Source organism: Pinus tabuliformis, chromosome 8 (genome assembly GCF_031772625.1).
Source record: "Pinus tabuliformis cultivar Carrire ecotype Pingquan chromosome 8, CPIR1, whole genome shotgun sequence".
NCBI classification, from domain to species: domain Eukaryota; kingdom Viridiplantae; phylum Streptophyta; class Pinopsida; order Pinales; family Pinaceae; genus Pinus; species Pinus tabuliformis.
The window spans coordinates 101,681,796-101,691,180 of record NC_142294.1 but is presented as its reverse complement, the minus strand read 5'-3'; positions in this window follow the sequence as shown (position 1 = coordinate 101,691,180).

Genomic DNA, 9,385 nt, shown 5'->3' with positions numbered 1-9,385 from the left:
CAAATCTGAAGCCAGTAGAACTGCATCCGACTGTTGTTTCCCAGATCTACTGTTTTTGACTACTTTCGGGCCGAGAGGACTGCTCTATTGTGTTGGGAGCATCTGTTCCAGTGAGGAACCCCTTTCGTTTCACACGAAAAGGTTTCCGGTAGCCCTAGCTGCGTCATTTTTAAGATTTGGAGGTATACAGTGTTTATTTGCAGTTTACAGTTATTTTCTCTTTGTTTATTTCGGTTTCGGTTTATTTAGCTTTTTTTTTATTACCGGATCTATACCTTTCATTTCTGCGTATGCTCTTTGCCCTGTGACTCTGTGCGATCTGGGCAAATCAGAAACAGAAAGGAAGGATTTTTCTCATGCGTATGCTCTTTTCCTTGCGCCTTAGTGTGATCTCGGAAAATCAGAAACATTGAGGAAAATATTTAGTTCCCGGCTAAAGCTAACTTCGAGCTGTAAGGTTCGTTTTCTTTGTATGTCCGTGTTGGGTTTTGTGTTTTTTGTTTTGTAGGGAAAAAGAGCTTTCTCAAAGCAAGCACGCAACCCAAAGCTTCAACCCCCCCCCCTTCTCTCTCTCTCTCTCTCAAATTTTTTGTATAGCTCACTTGGTTGAAAGCTATTTTAAGAGAGTAGAGGTCTTGAGTTCAAATCTCCTTTTTGTGAGGGCGGATTTTTCATTTCCGCACATTCCCGCACTTCGTCGGCATCTTCAACAACTTTTTTTCAAAAAGCCATAAGTTCTTCATCCGGAAGCCGTTTTCAGAGCCGTTTTTTTTAAACCAGCCTAATTTTTCGAGATCTATCCATTGGAACACTTAGTTTCAGCATCTTTAACTTCAGTTTCCGTTGAAATGGAAAGTCAATACCAAGTTACCCTTGACAGCACCAACTACTTCCAATGGTTGTCCTACATTGAGGATTTACTTAGAAGTAAAGGTCTCTGCAGAATAGCCTCATGCCAAGAAAAGAAACCGAAGGATGAAGATAAGGCTGCTAAATGGGAAAATAGGCAAGATCAAGCACGTGGATTGATAGGGATGTCTATTTCTCCAGATCTTAGATTCCATATTGCAGAACTTGATACTCCTGATGAAGCAATGAAACAAATCAATAAAGTTTTTGGGATTAAAAATGAACTTAGAGCCCATCAACTTGAAAATGAGTTGCTTACATTAGACCCTAATAATTTTTCTTGCATTGAAGATTTCTTGTCCAAGTTCAAGACCCTTAGATATCTCTTGGAAGGTGTTAAGGTTAAGAAAGAAGATAGTAACCTTATCTATTCCATTCTTACTAAGTTGGGACCAGCCTACTCTGTGTTTGTTTCCACCTTCCATTCTACAAGAGAAGCCTTCATTTCTCAAGGAACAGACTACAAGTCCCCTTTCTTTGACTCTTTGTGATTCTTTAATAAGAGAACAAGAAAAACTCTTACACCTTGGTCTTCTTAATCTTGGAAACTCTTCCAAGAAAGCGTTAGCCGCCCAACAGCAACCAAATTCAAAGAATCCTAAGAAGTCATATCCTAAAAGGAATGGTCCTAAACCAAACAAGGGTCCTAAGCAATCTCAGCCTCAAAATGAAAAATCATTTCAGCAAAATGATAAGACAAATAAAAACAAAGGGAAGAAGACTGATAGACATTGCAACTTTTGTAATCGAGATGGCCACTTAGAATCCAAATGCTTTAAGAATATGGAAGCCTTGGAAGTAGCAATGAAGAAGCATAACATCCATTTGGAGCACTCTTCAACTTCAACTTCATCTTCAGGAATGGCACTTTCTGCATGTGGTTGTCAATCATCTCGGTCTAGTTATGCACTAAATGTATCTTCTTCTTCTCATTCTCATGAGTGGCTCATTGATTCTGGAGCTTCTTATCACATGGCCAAAAACAAAGCCATGTTTTCTTCTTTAAATGATTGTAACACCAAAAATATATATGTTGGTGATGATAGATCTCTTAATGTTGTAGGGACTGGAACTGTTCATCTAGACAATGGTCAATTTAATGATGTATTATGTGTTCCAACCTTATCCTGCAACCTTCTATCTGTATATCAGATAACTCATTCAGGTGAAGGTAAAATCGTTGAATTTTCACCTCACGATGTTGTAATTAAGGATCTAAGAGATCCTAGACAGATTTTAGCTACTGGCATTGTTGATGATTCTACAAGGTTGTATAAGTTTCACAACTTTGGGTCATCAAATCTTCCCTCCGTATTTGTTGCTCATAACGATGAAGTGAGCAAACTTTGGCATGAGCGATTTGGTCACTTAAACTATCACTCCCTTCAGCATCTATGTAAAGAAAATATGGTGACAGGTCTTCCAATGGTATCTTGCAGAGATGGTGTTTGTTTCGGATGTGTACTCGGAAAACATCATCGGGACAGTTTTGAAAAACGTGCCTCTTGGCACGCCTCAGCCCCTTTACAGCTTGTGCATAGTGATTTATGTGGTCCACTTCCAGTTATTTCATTCTCTGGCTGCAAGTATTTCTTAACTTTCATTGATGATTTCTCCAAACACACTTGGGTATACTTCTTAAAACTCAAGAGTGAAGTATTTAACACATTTTTGGCCTTCAAGGCCTTTGTTGAAAAACAATCTGGACATCAAATTCTTAAGCTAAGATCTGATAATGGCAGAGAATATGTTAAAAACACATTCATCAACTTTTGCACTGAGAATGGAATTCAAATGCAACATACTGTTCCATATACTCCACAACAAAATGGTGTAGCTGAAAGGAAGAATCGCACCTTGAAGGAAATGGCTAATTGTATGCTACAATCTAAAGGACTTGGTCTTAGTTTTTGGGCAGAAGCAATTAACTGTGCAAATTACATAATAAATCGCACTCCTACTAAGGTTTTAAAGAATATCACTCCAAAAGAAGCATGGAGCTCAATTAAACCAGATGTAAGTCACTTTCATGTTTTTGGAAGTGAAGCATGGGCCCATATTCGAGATGAAAAGCATAAAGCTTTAGAACCTAAGAGTGAAAAATGTACTTTTGTTGGATATTCTGAAGATGTCAAAGGCTATAGACTTATTCCACTTAAGTCCAAAAATGTTATCATTAGAAGAGATGTAAAATTTGCTGAAAATATATCGGCCTGCGAGCCTAGTTCGACGGATGTGCCACCTCTCCCTATCTCTTCTACTTTTGAAAATATTTCTTCTTCAGTTGATGAAAGTGAGGATGACAATCCTCCCCCACCTTCTCAGGATCCTCCTTCAGCTCCTCAACATCCAAGATGGGTCCGTGCTACTCGGGATGCAGCAGGTGATCTTGCCGGTGATCCTACAAATCAGCGACACACACGTTCTCAGTTTGACAGAGCCTCTTCTTTACTGGCTCAAGCTCCAGTGAATTATGATCCTGACACCTTTGCAGAAGCTTCAAGCCATCCAGATTGGGAAGCAGCTATGAATAAAGAATATCATTCATTATTGGCAAATGATACATGGGATCTTGTTCCTCTACCAAAGGGACGAAAACTTGTTAGATGCAAATGGGTTTACAGAACCAAGTATGGACCAGATGGGAAAGTTGATAAACATAAAGCTCGTCTTGTTGCTAAAGGTTTTTCATAGGTTGAAGGCATTGACTACACTGAAACCTTCTCCCCTATTGTCAAAATGAACTCTATCCGCCTTGTTCTTTCCCTTGCTGCCTCATTCAAATGGGAAGTCCATCAGATGGATGTTAAATCTGCCTTCTTGCATGGGGACTTGCATGAAGAAATCTACATGGAACAACCCATTGGCTTCATAAAAATAGACTCCAGCCTTGTATGTCGGCTTAAGAAATCCCTTTATGGTCTCAAGAAAGCTCCTCGAGCTTGGTATGCCAAAATGGATAGCTTTCTTTTAGAATCTGGCTTTTCTAGGTGTCATTCTGACAATACTGTCTACACCAAGAAAGTGTGCAAGTCTCTTATCATTCTTGTTCTTTATGTTGATGATCTTATCCTTACCGGTAGTGATCCCAACCTTATAAACCATGTGAAGTCCAGCCTTAAAAATAAATTTGAAATGACAGACTTAGGACACTTACATTATTTTCTCGGTCTTCAAGTCTTGCAATCCAAGGAGGGTATTTCCCTTTCCCAGTCCAAGTATGCCTATGATATTCTACGCCATTTTCACATGGAAGACTGTAATCCATCCCCTTCTCCCTTCCAGTCTGGAGTCAAACTTTCAGTCACTTGTACTTCTCCTGAAGTTGATGCTACCTTATACCGTCAACTTGTAGGAAAACTTTTGTATCTAACCCATACTCGTCCTGACCTTTCCTTTGCTGTTGACCTTGTTGCTCGGTTTATGCAAAAACCACGTGAAAGTCATTGGAAAGCAGCTAAAAGAATACTTCGTTATGTTCGAGGTACAGTTCAGTTTGGGATTCATTACAGTGCTGAAGCAGCTCCTCTATTGGTTGGTTTCACTGATTCTGATTGGGCTGGTGACCCTGATGATCGGAAGTCTACTGCCGGTTATGTGTTCACTCTTGGTTCAGGACCTATTACATGGGCTTGCAAGAAACAAGGTGCCATTTCTCTTTCATCAGCAGAAGCAGAGTATCGTGGTGCCGTAGAAGCTAGTAAGGAAGCCTTGTGGCTTCGTCAGATCCTGTCAGAGTTTGGCTTTCAGCAGCAGCATCCGACTACACTTTGGTGTGATAATCAAAGTGCCATTCAACTATGCAAAGATCCAGTCCAACATCAGCGCAGAAAACACATTGAATTGCACATGCACTTCATCAGAAAGCTCATTCACAACCATGTTCTTGAAGTGCAATATTGTTCAACAGATGATCAAGTTGCAGACATCTTCACAAAGGCTCTCACAGAGGCGAAGTTCACTAAACTTCGATTTATGGTTGGAGTTCAGGAAGTTGTCACTAAGGGGGGATAGGCTCTAGTGCCTCCTTCCTTCTCCTATTGTGTCATATTTGTAAATCCTTCAATCCTATCCCAAGTTGTTCTTAAGGGGGGATGTTAGGATATTCCGACACATAGGAAATAGTTAAGTACAACTTGGTCTAGTATAGGGTTAGGTAAAGTGTGTTCCTTTACTATGTACATTTTGTAACTTACAATCCGACGGTCACGATATGTAGTGATCCGACGGTTCATTCTCTCCTCGGTACTACCGACACTTGATCCGTGGCTTGACACCCGATTGGTCCATGATTTCTATTTAAAGCGCATGGAGGGTCATTTGTAGGGTAATCCGTCTATGAGAGAAGCTTATGTAAATTTTCATTCTTTTATTAATAAATTGCCTGAAGTGGCCGCGTTGGCTTAGGTCGTGGACTGTTTCCCTCTTTGAGGGTTTTAACCACGTCAAAAATACTGGTGTATTGATCTGTGATCTGGTTGTGAGCGGTGTCCTTTGGTGTTCTGTCTGAGGAACTTACCCTGTAAATTCATACAGTAGTTGTAGTTTATTTGTTTCATGTTTGTTGTAGTCCATTTGTTTTTATTGGGGAGATTTTTCCGTTGTATTTATGTTGAAATTTGTGTGAGTGAAAAAGCACCTGGTTGATGCAGATACCCTTATGATTTATGAGCTGCTGAATAGAATTAGGCTTACTAATTAAGCTTATGGCCTATTAAGAGAGTATCAACCATAGGGTTGTAATTAGTCCACGGTTGTAATTAGTTGGAAATAATGAAATAGCGTGTGTCTATTATTATATGAACGAAGGAAGGAAAAGACTTCACTTTACACGTGGAGCTTGCATGCATTTCACGTGTCCCTTGAGTTCTCCATTAGTCACCACACCGTACCTGTTGGAAAAACAATAGTAATTCTAGCCACCACCATTAATGCTATGTCTAGCTTCTTCTAGAATTCGACGGAGCTAGATAGCTTCCTAGAGAAGCCACCGACTCAAGAAAGACTCCGGAAGGTTCTTTATTGTGTATAAAAACCTATTCAAGCTATCAAATGAAGACAAGTTCCGTGTTTATGTGTTTAACTGTGTAATCTCTGATTTGGTATCACAGCAAGGTGAGTGTTGCAAGGTTGAGCGCGAAGAGCCTAAGGTTCTTCTGAGAGGGTGCATTCGAGAGAGGCTGGAGTAGTAGAAAAACTTTGTGAGAGATCAGTGTGTTGTGTTTGGTTCTGCGCTCTCTGATTTGATAACAGAGGGAGGTTAAGCTTCCAGAGTGTGAGTCTTTGTTCTCTGTGAGTGATCAGAGTCTGAGATCGCCAAGGGTGTGTTGCAGAGTGTGTGCGCAACACATTAAGCTTTGGTGATGGGAGAGATCGCATAAGGACTCATATTACTGTGTCCCTGTGCGTGAGTTTTCGTCGTTGTGAACTTCCAGTTCGTCTGCATGTGCGTAAGAGCCGTCTGGTGCGAAGGACTGGTTCATGAGGCTCATCGAGGGGAGCCATCTGTTGCCGTAGCCCCAAGACAAGCAAGTGGGGTAAGCGTTTGGTACAAAATATTCTCTTTATTTGCTGGTATCTGATTTTTTTTTTGGTGGAGAATATTGAACAATTTCAAAGAAAAAGAGTTGTATTTCATTCTTTGTGCACATGAATGCAAGTGGGGCAAGCTTTTGCTAGCTGGGTGTAATATTTCCACCGTGGTTAACAAAACATCAGTTTTGACTTTGAGGTTTGGATGTAGTATTCCCACAGTGGTGAACAAATTTATTTTTTATTTTTCGACTTTGTGGCTGGATATGACTTGGTGGTTGGGAATAGTTTTTTTTCTATGAAAATGAACGCACCTCGGGTAACTCGAGTAAGTGAAAAAATAGTTTAAAAACTCCAACTTTGAATTAAATTAATTTGTGGTCGCTCCAAGTTAAATGATGTGTGTTTGAATTAAGAGCTCCAAGATTGAATTAAAGTAGTTTGTGGTGGCTGTGATTGAGTGGGTTTATATTTGTAAAAAATTTGTATCTTGGTGGTTGGTACTAAAGGATTTATAAGCTTATTGAAAATGGCTAATGTATTGGCAGAATCTTATTTATTTGAATCTAACAAGTTAGATGGTGAAAATTATGCAAATTGGAAGTTTAAGTTGCAGACTTTGATGGAAGGCAACAATACATGGGCGATTGTGTCTGGAGCTGAAGTTAAGCTAGTGTCCCCTCAAGCCACATATGTTGCAATTCAAGATTGGGAGCGACGGGAAAACAAAGCAAAGGTGCTTTTGTGGATGACAGTTAAGGACAACATTATTCCACACATTAGAGAGTGCAAAACATCCAAGGAGACATGGGACACTCTCAAAAATTTGTATGAGACGAAGACTACAAATCGAATATTGTATTTAAAGAATAAGCTTCTTTCAATTAAGATGGAAGAAAATGAAAGTGTTGGTGATTTTATTTCTAGAATTAAAGATCTAAAGGATAAATTAGGTGACATTGGTGAATCAGTATCTAGTACAGACTTGGTTACTGTGACATTAAATGGGATGCTTGATGAATATCAAATGCTTATAACTGGTCTTTCAGCTAGAGAGAAGGCTCCTACTTTTGATGAGTTGGCAGGTATACTTATGCAGGAAGAAGAGTGAAGAAGAAGCCTTAAACAGAAATCTCCCAATTTAGATTTGGCATTGATGGCCAAAGGGAAGCAGTCCTTCAAAGGCAAATAACGGGAGAAAAATAAAGGCAAAAAGCCACATGTAAAATCATTTCAAGGTACCCCTTTACCAAGGACAAATGCCAAATAAAGTAGAGATGATGTGTGTTATTACTGTGGAAAACCTGGTCATTTTGCTAAGAATTGCATGAAAAGGAGGTCTGATCAATTTAAACAAAGAAGGAATTCAGGAAATTATGTTGATAGAGATGAAGCAATCAGTCAAGATGTTAGCAATTTTAAATTGTTTATGTCCAATGTTGCTTTATCAGCAGAAACTGATGATGATAATGCTTGGTTTATAGATTCTGGTGCATCAATCCATATGTCATGCAAAAGAGATTGGTTTGATACTTATCATGAGATTAATAATGGTGGACACATCTATTTAGGAGATAATAGATCACATGACATTAAAGGATATGGTAATATAAGTGTTATGATGCCTAATGGATAAGAAAAACAAATTCAAAATGTGGTGTATGTTCCAGGATTAAAGGAATGAGAGTTGGATTATAGATTCTGGTGCATCAATCCATATGTCATGCAAAAGAGATTGGTTTGATACTTATCATGAGATTAATAATGGTGGACACATCTATTTAGGAGATAATAGATCACATGAAATTAAAGGATATGGTAATATAAGTGTTATGATGCCTAATGGAAAAGAAAAACAAGTTCAAAATGTGGTGTATGTTCCGGGATTAAAGGATGTGGTGTATGTTCCTTGTTGCAAAAGGAATGAGAGTTGGAGGCTTATACAAGTTGGATGTAATGAAGAATGGGCATCAAGCTTTGGCATCAACAGGCATGTCAACTATAGAACTTTGGTATCAAAGGTATGGACACTTAAATCATAATGGCCTAATGTTGTTACAAAAGAAATTGATGGTAGAAGGTCTTCCAATTATTAAGGGTGAACACTTTGAATGTGAAAGTTGTGCACTAGGAAAACAACATAGGGAAGAATTTCCTGTGCATGAAAATAGAAGAAAACGTGAAATACTTGAACTAGTGCATACTGATGTATGTGGTCCAATGCAAACTAAGTCACTTGGTGGAGCATATTACTTCCTTATATTTATTGATGATAACACTAGATACACCTGGGTATACTTTATAAGAAACAAAAGTGACGTGTTTGAATACTTTAAGGAATTCAAGAGTATGGTTGAAAAGCAAACAGGAAAGAGCATTAAAATTCTTCAATCTGATAAAGGTGGTGAGTATACTTCAGGATCTTTTATCAAATATCGTAAACAAAATGGAATTATGCAACAATTTACAGTACCACATACACCTCAACAAAATGGAGTAGCTGAAAGAAAGAATAGAACATTAGTTGAATGTGCTCGAAGTATGTTAAAAAGTAAAGGACTTTCTAATAGTTTTTGGGCTGAAGCCATTAATACAACTGTATATCTTAAAAATAGAAGCCCTACTAAGTATCTTGAGCACAAAACACCATTTGAAGCATTTTATGGTTTTAAACCTAAAATTAGTCATTTAAGGATATTTGGATGCAAGGCCTTTGCTCATATTCCTAAAGAGGATAGGAGAAAGTTAGATGCCAAAGCCATCAAATGTATTTTTATTGGATATTGCACTGATCAAAAAGCATATAAAATGTATGATCCAAGTACTCACAAGGTCTTTGCAAGTAGAGATGTTATATTTCATGAGCATGTAGATAAACAAATAAAAGAAGATGAACATAATACATGGCAGTCTTCTTATGAAAGATTTAAGGAAGAAGAAGTTG